This window comes from Lissotriton vulgaris, chromosome 1_1, assembly GCF_964263255.1.
Source record: "Lissotriton vulgaris chromosome 1_1, aLisVul1.2, whole genome shotgun sequence".
NCBI classification, from domain to species: Eukaryota; Metazoa; Chordata; class Amphibia; order Caudata; family Salamandridae; genus Lissotriton; species Lissotriton vulgaris.
In genome coordinates, this window is record NC_141685.1 from 1753353327 (window position 1) to 1753366302 (window position 12976).

At 42.9% G+C, this 12976-nt stretch overlaps 1 protein-coding gene across 3 annotated transcripts in view; it reads right to left on the reverse strand.

The window, feature by feature from the left end:
- TBK1 (TANK binding kinase 1) overlaps positions 1-12976 on the reverse strand; it is a 431625-nt gene that overhangs the window by 148341 nt on the left and 270308 nt on the right. The window lies entirely within an intron of this gene.

Sequence of the window (12976 nt, forward strand, 5' to 3'; positions counted from 1 at the left end):
AAGCCTTGCACTGGTGATGTTTGGCTTCTTGGAAGGTGAAGGGCCTTTGAAAAAATGACAGAAGAAAACACCATCACTCTTATTTGTATTTGTTTTACTTCAACAGAGGGAGATATGCCTGAAATGGGTGTCACCTGCTCCTCCGGTATGCATGAATTGGGCAATAAAGGCACAGCGAGTCAGCAGGTTCGATTGCTATTGTCACTCTGGCAAAGACGTAGAGATGTGGAAGCTTTCTGAGACTTGGTTTAAGGGATTGCCTAGAGCAATATAAATAACTATAGTGACTGTGAACCTTTGGGTCACTCTGAAACTCCTACGAAATGTTGGGTGAGGTTTTGGCTCAGGAAGAGGGGATTATCAAACCCTTTGTGTTTTCCCCATCTGAGTGCCTTACCTTTTTTCACAAATGAGGACACAAAAAAATAATAATAATATTACTCAATCGCCATCAGATCATCAATAGTATATGAATCTGACACATGTTATGTTATGAAAGTACTGTTGTCAAGCCAGAGGATTTGGACAGAAGACCTCAGCAGCCTACGTATTTCCATTGGTAATCCTGAATCTCAAAAATGGCTGGACCCCAACTGAAGACCACTCCGGATCTGTGGCCAGAGCGGAGAACAGATCTGGAGCCACCAGAATTCCAGCCATATCCAAATGACAGGGATGTTGGAGGATGACTTTGCACACTGATAAAGTTAACAATTTAAAAATGTATTGAAAGCCCAAAATCGGTAGGGAGTGAACTGTCCTCTAGAATGGCAAAAGAAGAACTGCTGATAGCATGCAGGGGTTGTGAAGCTATGTGTAATCATGCCCACATGGGGACAGAGCCATGAAAGAGGCTGATAACACTAGGGTTCAATTAATTTACCCTGTAATTATCAACCAATCCTTGTATCCACTACAATCTGTTTTGATACACAGAAACATCATTCACACATATTTAATTTAATTTCAATTTCAATTTGTTTTTATTTGTTTGATTAATTAAAATCTTACAAAGCAGCTAAAACTAATACAAATATAAAATGCTAACAATGCATATATTCAAATATTACTCGTAAGACAATAAAATATTCTGAGCTTTAAAATTATTAATTTAGTAAAATCATCTAGACACACATATTTAATGGCTCAGCAGTGGCTTTTCTGGAAGCATGAACCGAGTCAGGAAATATAATCTGCAAAGTTGTACAGAGCTCTTCAAAGTCAAGATTTAAACTTCTGATTAAAATATGCAGGTCTTCTTACAGTCAGAGACACTAGATGCGCTGCAGTTGAAAGGAGGACACAAATTTAAAGTCTGACCCAAACCTTTGGGAAGAGTGCAAATTGGATGAAGGTTCTGAACTAACGATATGTCTAGAACTGCTCTTGTAGAATAATTGGTACTTGTGCCACAGTTAATTGACCGGGTAAGATCCTTAGCCCAGTAAATCCATCCATGAAGCAAAAGAATATCACAGCATTGACATAAAAACCCTTGAGCAGGCCAAGACCTCATGTTCTTCCTAATCTTCAGTATGTCTACCTTTGATGTTGAGACAGTTAGTCCTTATCTTTCCAAGAAGTTGTGAAAGTGTCAAATCAACAAGACAATTTCATTGATAAGACATCTAATGTACCATCAGTCTGGGACAAGTGCCTTGTTATCTACATTTCAAGGTTAGACAATGAAAATAACAATGTTGTTTGAATTGACGTATTTTCTACCATACTGGTTAATACTGGTGTGTCTTAAGACTAGAACATTGATCCATAGGTGTTATGTCAGAAATTCCGCAAAAATTCTCCATGCAAAAAAAGATCAGTAGTAAACGATATTAAAAGGCTCATCAAGAGGCCACTTAATGAGAGAGGTCATTTGCCCCAGACTATCACACAAAATACTGCCAGAGATCCTGACAGAAAGCACCAGATTGCTATACTGCAGCAGCATCTAGTCTTACACTGAGAGCTCATACCGAGCCAAGTCCGAGAGGAGCTGAGCCCTGCTGATATTTGTTTTCCTTTGAAGGGAACACACTTTGCAGAATACTGATAATAACAGCTTCTTGCTGCAAACAGGTCTGCACTGCGCTGGATCCTAAGAAACTGTAGATGCAAATTAAGCTACTGCATGCTCTCATAACATAGCGCATAAAAGTAGTCTTAAGGGTGTTCAAAGAGTTCATATTATTCTTATTGTTCGTGATATGCATTAGTGCTGTTATAATAATAATCTGTGTTGGGATTTTTCATGTGCTAAGGATCAGGATGAGACTGTTTAAATAAAACACTTTTACATATAAAGTGTCTTTTCTCAGTGTAGAAACTGTACGATATTCTAACAAACGAAATTGGATTTGAATTAACATTGCGTACCTGACCCTATTTTAAGGGACTGAATAGCCCAGAATGCACAGACACCACATCAACTATGTATTGAGTGAGGTTGTGTGGGGCTACAACAAGGTGTACTTTAATGCTGAAGCGTTGGTGCACTTAACTAAGTTCAGGCAACCGTGGGTAGGAAAGTCAAATATTGTAGAGGTAAGCCAAAGCCTTAGCTTCTACAACATGGCGTCAAACGCAGGCCTTTGAATTTGTTGGACTCTAGATCAGTCTTTAAATATGCACACACAAGAAAAAACCCATCACAGATACACAGAGACGTCTGTAACAATCATGGTTACATCCTACATAGAATAAGGAAGCCCCTATTGCAGTAGCTTTGTCAAGCTTGTCTTTTAAAAGGTTATTCCCTCCTCATCTATGAGTTTTCTGTCTCTTCTGAATCCACATAGCTCCTAAAAGTGGTTCTATTCCTAAACCCTTGAAGTTAGCTACACTGTCGGACAGTCCACTATTAATTTGCACTCAACAGCAGAAATTGATGTACTATCTAACAATATCACTGGCGCAGTCAAGGTTACGCTCCCATTGCAACCAAATTGCCCTACCCGACAATATGTCGCTACGAGACGCCAAAACCCACAGATGCTTGCCCACACTTAATAATGAGGCAAAAAACAAACTAACCCTAATCACATGGAATCCATCTAAGCTTCAAGACACTGAATGGTATTCTTATATAGGCAAAAACTATATCTGCATTTTACAGGAGACCAGGGCTGTGGACAGGGTACACATAATAGTAACACCACATATAGTGTGGAAGCTAATGCACCAAAAACCATTGGGCAGAGATAGCGGGGGCAGATAATCCTTGTGAGGAATACTCTAGCCTGTAAGTATAAGCAAGTAACAATAAAATCACAAGCTATTCTTGGGATCCAGCTTGCTTTTCCAACAGGCCTAAATTTGACCCTGTTCAATGTCTACGCTAGGTCCGAACCCACAGCAGTATTATCGTTGTTAGACGACCTGGTAGGTGTATATCAAAGCAACTCTAAAATCATAGTAGCAGGGGACTTCAACGCTTCCTTTGAGCCCTCTCCACTACTAACTACCTTACTTGAGGAGGAGGACGAGACGTGGTGCATATCAAATTTGGCAACTAGCAATCGTTGCCATCACCTAACGTCTGTTTCCATGCAAATTGCTTCACTGGTTACAGGAACGACCTTTAGGGCATACAACGGGAGGACCGCATCTGATTCAAACGGGGTTCTAGTACCAGTGCCATCGATTACATTCTAGTTGACGTAAGAATCTGGTCTTTATTGGAGGATATGACAATCGCCCAGAGGTTTGATAGCGATCACAACCCCTTGCTGTTAAAAAATAACAGGCACTGCCTTGGATAGGAATACACCCAGCTGTATCTCTAGTGGGGAAGAACCTCTCGTAACAAATAATCGCAGAAGAGTCACCTGGTCCAAAGTCCTAGCAGATCTATGTATGTAAATGTAAATGTATGTATGTAAATGTATAGGCATTTATATAGCGCACTACTTATCCGGAGGGTCCCAAGGCGCTTCGACCGCTGCGAAACCCTTCCTGGCTTCCCTGAGAGATGGTCCCTTAATGGGTATCTCCAGGGTGAGACCAGGCATCCCCGGCGGTCTGGTGGGGCCGTTAGTGAGGATGAGGCAAGCTAATGCCCAGAGTTGCCGAGTGTGATCGCTGATCAGAGTGGGCACCGAGGCGAGAGAATTATCGAGTCCGCTGACCCTGGTCCAGAAACCTGCCGCGCCGGGAATCGAATTTTGTCTGGCTTGAGCAGTAGTCTGGACTGTACACACTCTCCTGGGCCAACTTCCATACTATCGGTGCACAGGGAATTTTATGAAGCCCTTCAAACTGTCTTTACCAAAAAATAGCTCTGGGAGGAGGCCCACTGGTATAACGAATAACAAATGGTTCAATAGCGAATGCAAGCCAGGAAAGCGGGCACTACAGCTAGCAGTTAAGGAGCATAGCCAGTCTGGGGTAGCTCTGGCACGCAAAAGATATAAAGCTTCACTTGCCAAAGCTAAACATGACTTTGCAGATAAAATCTGGCAAGACCTGGTACTAGCTGCAAAATGCAATGATAAGTCGCTTATTCTGGCACATTATTGCAGAGGGAAACTCAGAAAACGCAACTACTCCCAGTTACCATATCCAGTCGGAAGTAAGGGTGGAGCATTTCTCCACATTACTGATCAGAATACTGCTAACATTCTCCCTGCCATGAACACGACTGGCACTGCACTGGTTTTCAGTTTGGATGACAGCTTGTCAGCAATTAAAAGACTAAAGGCAGGTAAAGCCCCTGGCTCCAAGCAGATACCAGGTGATTTATATAAATCAGAACCCATGATATGGGCCAGTCTATAAATCTCTTGTCACATTGTATATTGGCTTGTGGGGCTATCACGACAACTTGGAGGGGAGCTGAGATAATTACAATACACAAAAAAGGGAGACAACTCCATCCCCTCCAATTATAGACCCATCAGCCTGATTGATAATTTGCAAAAGATCTTTGCCAGACAAGTCCTGGATAAACTCCAAGTCTGGATAGATAAGGTACCAAGCATACCAAGCAGGTTTCCGATCCAAAATAAGCACATGCGACCAGGTTTTCAGATTCACCCTATTAATATGTTAATATGTGCTGCTAAAAAAACATTTGATCGAGTACTGCATGAATTGTTATGGAGTACAAAGCATGAGTTAGGTGCTACAGTCGATCTGGTTAACTTGATAGCTAAACTACACGAGGACAACTATGCCTAGGTCAGGTGTGGGAAAAAGTGGTGAATTAACAGGGAGGATACCGATACAGCGTGAGGTGCGCTAGGGGTGCGTGGTTGCCCCCACACCAATTTCTCTGTTCATCAATGACGTGGCTAGCAGATTATTGGACTGCAGGAACGATTCTCCCACAATGAATGCCGTGAAATTCCCAATCCTGCTCTTTGTAGAGGATTCCTTACTTATATCCACAACACCTATGGGTCAGCAAATTTTAGTGGATACATTTTTAGATTTCTGCAGAGACAGCAGCCTGGAACTTAACGCTGCCAAAACAAAATATATGGTGTTTGGGAAAGTGAAGGGGAAATTACATGAGGTTAGGATTGCATGTGCACCCCTTGAGCGGGTAAACTTTTTGACTACCTTGGGATAAGATTAAGTGACTCACTTGGCTGGGAACAACAATTAGACAAGAGTTATCTTATCCTATGCCATAGGTCCAAATCGATACTGAGACACCATAACCAGTCATTTACTCAATCATTAACCCCAGCATTACCCCAGCATTAGAAGTCTACCATGCTAAAGCCCAGAGTGGAGCTCTGTATGGAGCGGAGATATGGGGCCATATTAATATAAACATACTAACGACCTAAGAAAATGTGTTTGTCAGATCACTTATCTCGGTACTCGCCACCACCCCACTGATTCCCCTGTTTTGCGATCTAGGGATGGAAATAATAGGTGACATGGCCTCACTGAAACCTGTTACACTTAGGGCATTAACTGCAACAAGGTGCTGGATGGAATGCTTGAATTAATCTCAGCCACTTGCAATCACTCGGGCACATCTCAATCCATAATTGTGTGCCCCCCATGCCATCTCAGTTTGGACGCAGGTATATGCAAATCAGTTTTTACCCTGCTCCAATGTGAACAGTCCAGCCCGAACTGCCAAGTCAGGTCATCCCTGAACCAGAATACAAACAACCTAGGACTGGTTTTGCCCTTAATATGGGCTCTTCAGCCAAGTATAGCTTGATGCAAGTGGCACAGTCAACACGGGATACACATCTGAGTATACCCGTCACACTTAGGGCATCAACTGCAACAACAAGGGGATAGATGGAATACTTGAATTAATCTCAGCCACTGGCAATCCATTATTCTTCACCCACCATGTCAATTCAGTGTCGCACAAATTTGACGCTTGAATTACTCTCAGCCATTGGCAATTGCTCAGGGCCAATACATTGTTCCCCCCTCCACGCCCCACCCCCCCAGCATGCAACATCAGTTTGGACCCAGCCATTTGCAAATCAGTCTTGACCCTGCTCCTATGGGAACAGTCCAGCCTAAACTGCCATGCCAGGTCCTCCCTGAACCAAAATACAAGCAACCTAGGACCGGTTTCTCCCTCATTATGGGCTCTTAAGCCAGGTATAGCTTGATTCCAGTGGCACAGGACGATAGATTGGGATGCAGCCCGAGTGATTCCCAGTGGCTGCGATGAATTGAATCCATTACTGTTTTGTATACTATTTGTCTTCTGTTCAACAACACACAACTTTGCCTCCAGGTGTCAAACAGCCTATAAAACTTCGAGTTTTGACTGGAGCCCAGGCATTAAAGGCACGCCTTATCTGGGTCTGTGACTGACATCTGTTTCTTGTAGATGCGGCAGGGCTTGACTCCAGTAGTTTTCGGTGGGGACACTGTACCATAGAAAACCGGTGAAAACGTTTTCTGGAGTCATCAGAAGTCCTATGAAGCGGGGAGAGAACTCCCAAATCCATGCCAGGATGCACTGAGAGAAAGGAACTGATGTCAGCACACAAGAAGGGTGCTTATAATGGGCTCTGCTCTATCACTCCTGGGTGGCATGTAGTCAGCAGAATGCCACACGACCCCCACCTTCCGGCATGTGGGAGCACAGCTAGAAATGTCATCAGATAGAGTTTGCCACCAGGGGATATTCTGAGGTTAGGTGTGGTTAGGGGTGGAATCTGTGGTTAGAAGTATCAATTCAGAAAGATTACTTGATCTGTGGATGGGGTGGGTTTGAATACTGTACTATATTGTTCAGAAGTGCTAGAGGATGCAGAAAAGCAAACTCTGCACACCCCATAAACATCATACAACACATGGACAGTGGGCAGCAAAGGTGATCAATAAAGCTCTATGGAAGAGAGCAGGCTAGCAGTAGGAGATCTATTTGACAGCGATTCACTCCTAACTGTGCAAGTCTTCTGCAAATATATGATATTCAAATAGGGCAGTTCCTATCATATGGCTCACTCATGGAGGTTGGGAGATGGGTTTGGGGTTGCGATGAGACACCTGCAAATCCATGATATACATGCCACATGTTTAATCATGTGCAACCTTACGAAAGCAATATCCCCAGTTATATCAAATCATGCAAGGAATGACTAAGGCCTTCTTTGGCACATTACATTGGAAGGAATACTTGAGGACCAAATGAATCAAAACTGAGAGCGCCAGAGCAGTGAGATACCAAAAAGGGGACTCAAAATAATAGATTAAAAATAATTCAATACAATGTCTTACACCGTACATACACACAATAACAACGATATGGAGAACTTTTCCAGGAGGTGGCTAATATTTACCGAAGATGCAACATGACAAATGCAGGGTGGATGCACATGTTGTCGTCATGTTCATTTATTGGGAAATAATGAACACTACAGATTTGTTCACATCAATAATGAGATGGGTTAACTTGTGCAACCGCAACACCAGCTTATTGGGTCTTATGCCCCAATCCAAGAAACGTAGGGCAGTTTATTTGATTTAGCTTTAGTACAGACGAAGAAACGGATCTACTATAACATGAAAGCCCCATAATGCTGCTCATACATCAGTATGGAGAAAAGAATTGCAGAGATGGACAGAAGCAGAGAACACAGCCAGTACGGACACCATGTTGTTGTCTCTTACTGAGACAAATTGCAAGCCCTCTTAAATAATGAATACTAATATCTCAACCACTTGAGATCGCAGGACCATATGACTACGGCTACAGTTTATTTCATATCCAGAGAATACTTTCCTCTCTCTCAAACTGAGTTGCTGAGCGTCTTTTGGCTAATAACTCCATCTCCGATGGCCACTGATTTGGTTAATGTATAGATAAATGAACTGGAATTTAGGTGGTTGATAGGAAAATGTTGACATGTTGCAACTTTTCTTAAGGCACAATTTACTACTGCATGTGAAATGAATACATTAAGACATAAGACGAGCAGTAATGTCATATAACCCTCTGTTAAAAACATTCAGAATAATTATTCAAAATGCCCTTCATATGCCTTCGCTCAGAAATCAGACCAAATGCGAAAAGAGAAAGATTAAAATAGAGAGATTGACAAGAGTGGTTAAAGTGGGACCCACTGTAACCTGGGCAGCAGTGATCAGAGGTCTGGACAGGTACGGACAGAAGGACACAAAGGATTTGGTGCAGATGGCTGAATTTAAAAAATTTAGTGAACTGGTTCCATGAGTAAAGGTGACACTGCAGACATAGCCGAGAGATTTCTTTATGATATTTATTAAGTTATTAAGATCCATTTAACAGCCCCAATAGGAGCAGCCTGCTAGCTGCTCAGCCCATCTTTCCAACTGTCTTACACACACCCAAGCACCCAAGCATTCCAGTCATGTCAACATTCCACACATAACTCTCACACTGGGTGAGCAGATAGTTACAAGGTAAAGGGGAACAGTAATAACATTACTTGAAGATACTACATTATCTTCTCCCTTTACAATTGAAAATAAATCAAACCATACTAAAATCTCTAAACAACTATGTACAAAATGTACACAAGTAATAAATAGTCTAAAACCAAGGGGTAAAAGGTAAAAACCATACCACGAGAGGGAAACAGACTAAACAAAGGAAGAAAGAAGGACGAAAAGATAAATACAAACTATCACCATCCTCCTCCTTTACTAAAACACAAAAAGAACGTTTAGCTCATTAACAGAAAGTGGGAAAACACAACATGAGATACATGTGAAACAAAACGCAGAGAAACACAGTACAAAAAGGCCACAGGTACTCTACACATTGACAGGACATGCGGGGAGAAACACGCCCAGAACAAATACACTATGGGTGGACCTCACCCATGTACGTACTAACCTAACTCCCATGTATGTACTCCAAACTATTCCAAACGATCTTTGGACTGCACCCATGTAGGTATTCCTATGTCAGGAACACAAGCCAGAAAACATGCCAAAATGTGACACAAACCCATAATACAGACTGTAAATGGGACTGGAACCCATTACAAATGACATAGGTGTGACTAACACCCCCTATACACAGAGTAGATGGGACTAACACCCATTACCCTTAATGCCGGTGGTACTAACACCTGAAAACTGAGTAAATGGGACTCAAACCATCACTAAAAACGTAGGTGGGATTGACACCCCATAAAAACTGGGTATATGGGACTAATACCCATTACTAGAAATGTAGGTGGGATTGGCACCCCCTATACACTGAGTATATGGGACTAAAACCCAATAGTACTTACATAGGTGGGACTAGTACCCTCTATACACCGAGTAAGAATGTAGCTAACATGCAAACGCCAAAGTCACATTTAAAATAACAGAAATGTGACTATCACACACAATTAAAACGAACAGGTAGCACAAATAAACTCACATATATGAGAAACACAACTACAATGCATCAAACCGGACTAAATGTAGCGTCATAAACTGTTGTGCAGCACCAACTTCCAGAAACACAAATGCATAATATATTAACAAGATAATAAACATATAGACCCTCGCCGGTGAGCGACCTCTCACCCGAGTTACACATTCTTAGGAACATTAAAGTAGAATGTGCCCAACTTTCCAGTTAAAAGGCCCACCAATTAATAATAATGCCTGTAACCACTTATTTTCAGAAGCATGTCCACATGTGAGCGAAAGAAACATAGTAATAATGCTCAAAAGTGATAATTTGTGCCTTTAAAGAACTACAAAAGGCAGAACTTGGTTCAGAAAAATAATATATACACTCCAAGAATTAACAATAGAAGCCTGTAGAGCACGTTTGGTACGACTTTTGCCAGCAGAATCAATCTCTGCCCCAAATAATTCGGCAACATGCTATTGAGCAGCTAAAGATCATTAGCCACACACTTGAACGATGAAACCTCAACACGATGTAAGTTGAAGTCTTCACTGAGAACGCTGCGTGCTGAAAGAAAACCAAACATCAACTCAGTGTGGGCACACAGTTAAAGAATCAGGAAACTGAAGATGGCGGCACATAGAGGACGCTACGCCGGATGGCTCCCGGCGAAGGCATTCTCTAAAGTGTCTAGAAACAGTGTTCCATGTTGCCAGGCAACAAAGACTTCAAAATGTAGACATGGAGGGAATGGCTCTGCGCGACTAAAGAATTAAGAATGCGCTACCTCAGACTCGAGACAAGATTTAAACCAAATAAAAGCGGTTTAACTGACTAATGGAAAAGGGCCACACTTATCCAAAAAAAAAAAAAAGAAATGACAAAAATAGCCTCACCATACTTGACCCACTCCGGCAGTAAACACTGGTCTGATATCTCACAAGGTGAGGAAGCATTTAATCTGTAATCAACAAACCAAATGAAATTGGCATAAGCAAAGATTTCCTTAAATCCCACGAAGACAAAAACAATGTTGCAAGGTCGACTGTAAGGCACACATCTCATCACGCTTGAAGTCTTGTCAGGAGCTCACAACATTGTGATATGGTGTCAATCTGTAAACTGTAGCAGAAGATGCAGCACACAATTCCACTTCCTTTAACCGCGGCGCAAATACCGCCGCGGTGCGGCGGTTTTCATGAGTGGGCGGGGCCGCGTCGGCCAATGGACGTGCGCAGCTCTCTGGAGGTAGTGCTTGTGACGGCCGTTGGCCGACGGGAGCACTTAAGGGGTTAAGGTGCCAGACAGTAAATAATTGAGCATAAGGACGCACACAAATCTAGTTTCTTTAAAGACCAACTGATATTAAGTTTGTGAGCAGAGCACACCTGGGCTGGGGCTGTCTGGTGTGAGGGACACTGGTGGGGCTGCAAGGCGTTTTGCTCCAATTTCTCTTGTTTATTCATGCTCCATTTCAATAGTTTCTTGTGGATCTTCTTACATATGACTACATACTTCTTCTGATGTCTGTTTTTTACCATTTCCTCTTTGAAATGAACAAGTGCTGTCTGTGTGCTCATTAGTGAACCACAACGCTTTCCGTGTGACATCAGCGCTTCAAGTTTCAGTAACATCCTTCCAACTTGAAGAAGACCATGGCTAATCATTTTTGAACTTCCTTTAAGGCTTGACATCTTAAAAGATCCTTGAGGTACCTTGTAACCGTGGATAAGTCTCCAAATTGTCGCCAAATGTAGTAACCTGCTTCCACTGCAGACGTAGCCGAGAGATGTCTTTATGACATTTACTAAGTTATTAAGATCCATAGAACAGCCCCAATAGGAGCAGCCTGCTAGCTGCTCAGCCCATCTTCCCAACTGTCTCACACACACTCAAGCACCCAAGCATTCCAGTCATGTCAACATTCCACCCGGAACTCTCACACTGGCGGAGCAGCTAGTTACAAGGTAAAGGGGAATTGTAATAACATTACATGAAGATACTACAACTGTGTTACCAGGAGTAAAGAGTGGCTGAAACAATTGGCAGAATTAATGGATAATATGCATTAGGAATCCCGGCTCAGAGTGATGGAAGTCCCTGGTTGCGTGAAAACAGGTGTTTCAAGTACAAATGATGAAAGAGTTGCAAAGGAATTTGCTGGAGGGTTGTGAAAGAGGAAATGCAACAGGTGTTGCTCAGAGCTTATAGAAATCCAGACAGGAAGAAGGGTTGAGACACAGAAACACGGGGCAAAGTCATGGTGGGTCTCAATACCCCAGAGGAGTGTGACAGGAAATTTAGAGCAAAAACAACAGTTGATGGACAGAATGCAGAACAATGTCATACATTCGCCCCAGTACAGAGATCTGGGCCTAAATCCATTGTTTTTTTGCTCACCATGCCATTCCAGTTTGAACCCAGCCATATGCAAATCAGTCTTGACCCTGTGCCCCATGGGAACAGTCCAGCCCGAACTGTCAAGCCCGGTCTTCCCTGGACTGGAATCAAGCATCCTAGGACCAGTTTCAGGCTTTCAGCCCTCATCAGCCAGGATAGCTTGATTCCAGTGGCATGGAGAGCACGGGACTAATTTCTGAGCATACCCGTCCCACTCGGGGTGACAACTGCAAAAACAACAGTTGATGGGCAGAATGCAGAACAATGTCATACAGTCACCCCAGTACAGAGATCTGGGCCGAAATCCATTGTTTTTTTGCTTACCATGCCATTCCTGTTTGAACCCAGCCATATGCAAATCAGTCTTGACCCTGTGCCCCATGGGAACAGTCCAGCCCGAACTGCTTGAACTGGAAACAAGCATCCTAGGACCGGATTCGGGCTTTCAGCCCTCATCAGCCAGGATAGCTTGATTCCAGTGGCATGGAGAGCACAGGACTCAGGTCTGAGCATACCCGTCCCACTCGGGGTGACGAATGAAAAAACAACAGTTGATGGACAGAATGCAGAACAATGTCATACATTCACCCCAGTACAGAGACCGGGGCCTAAATCCATGTTTCTTTTGCTCACTATGCCATTCCAGTTTGAACCCAGCCAAGCCAGGTCCTCCCTGGACTGGAAATAAGCATCCTAGGACCGGTTTCGGGCTTTCAGCTATCCTGGCTGACGAGGGCTGAAAGGCCGAAA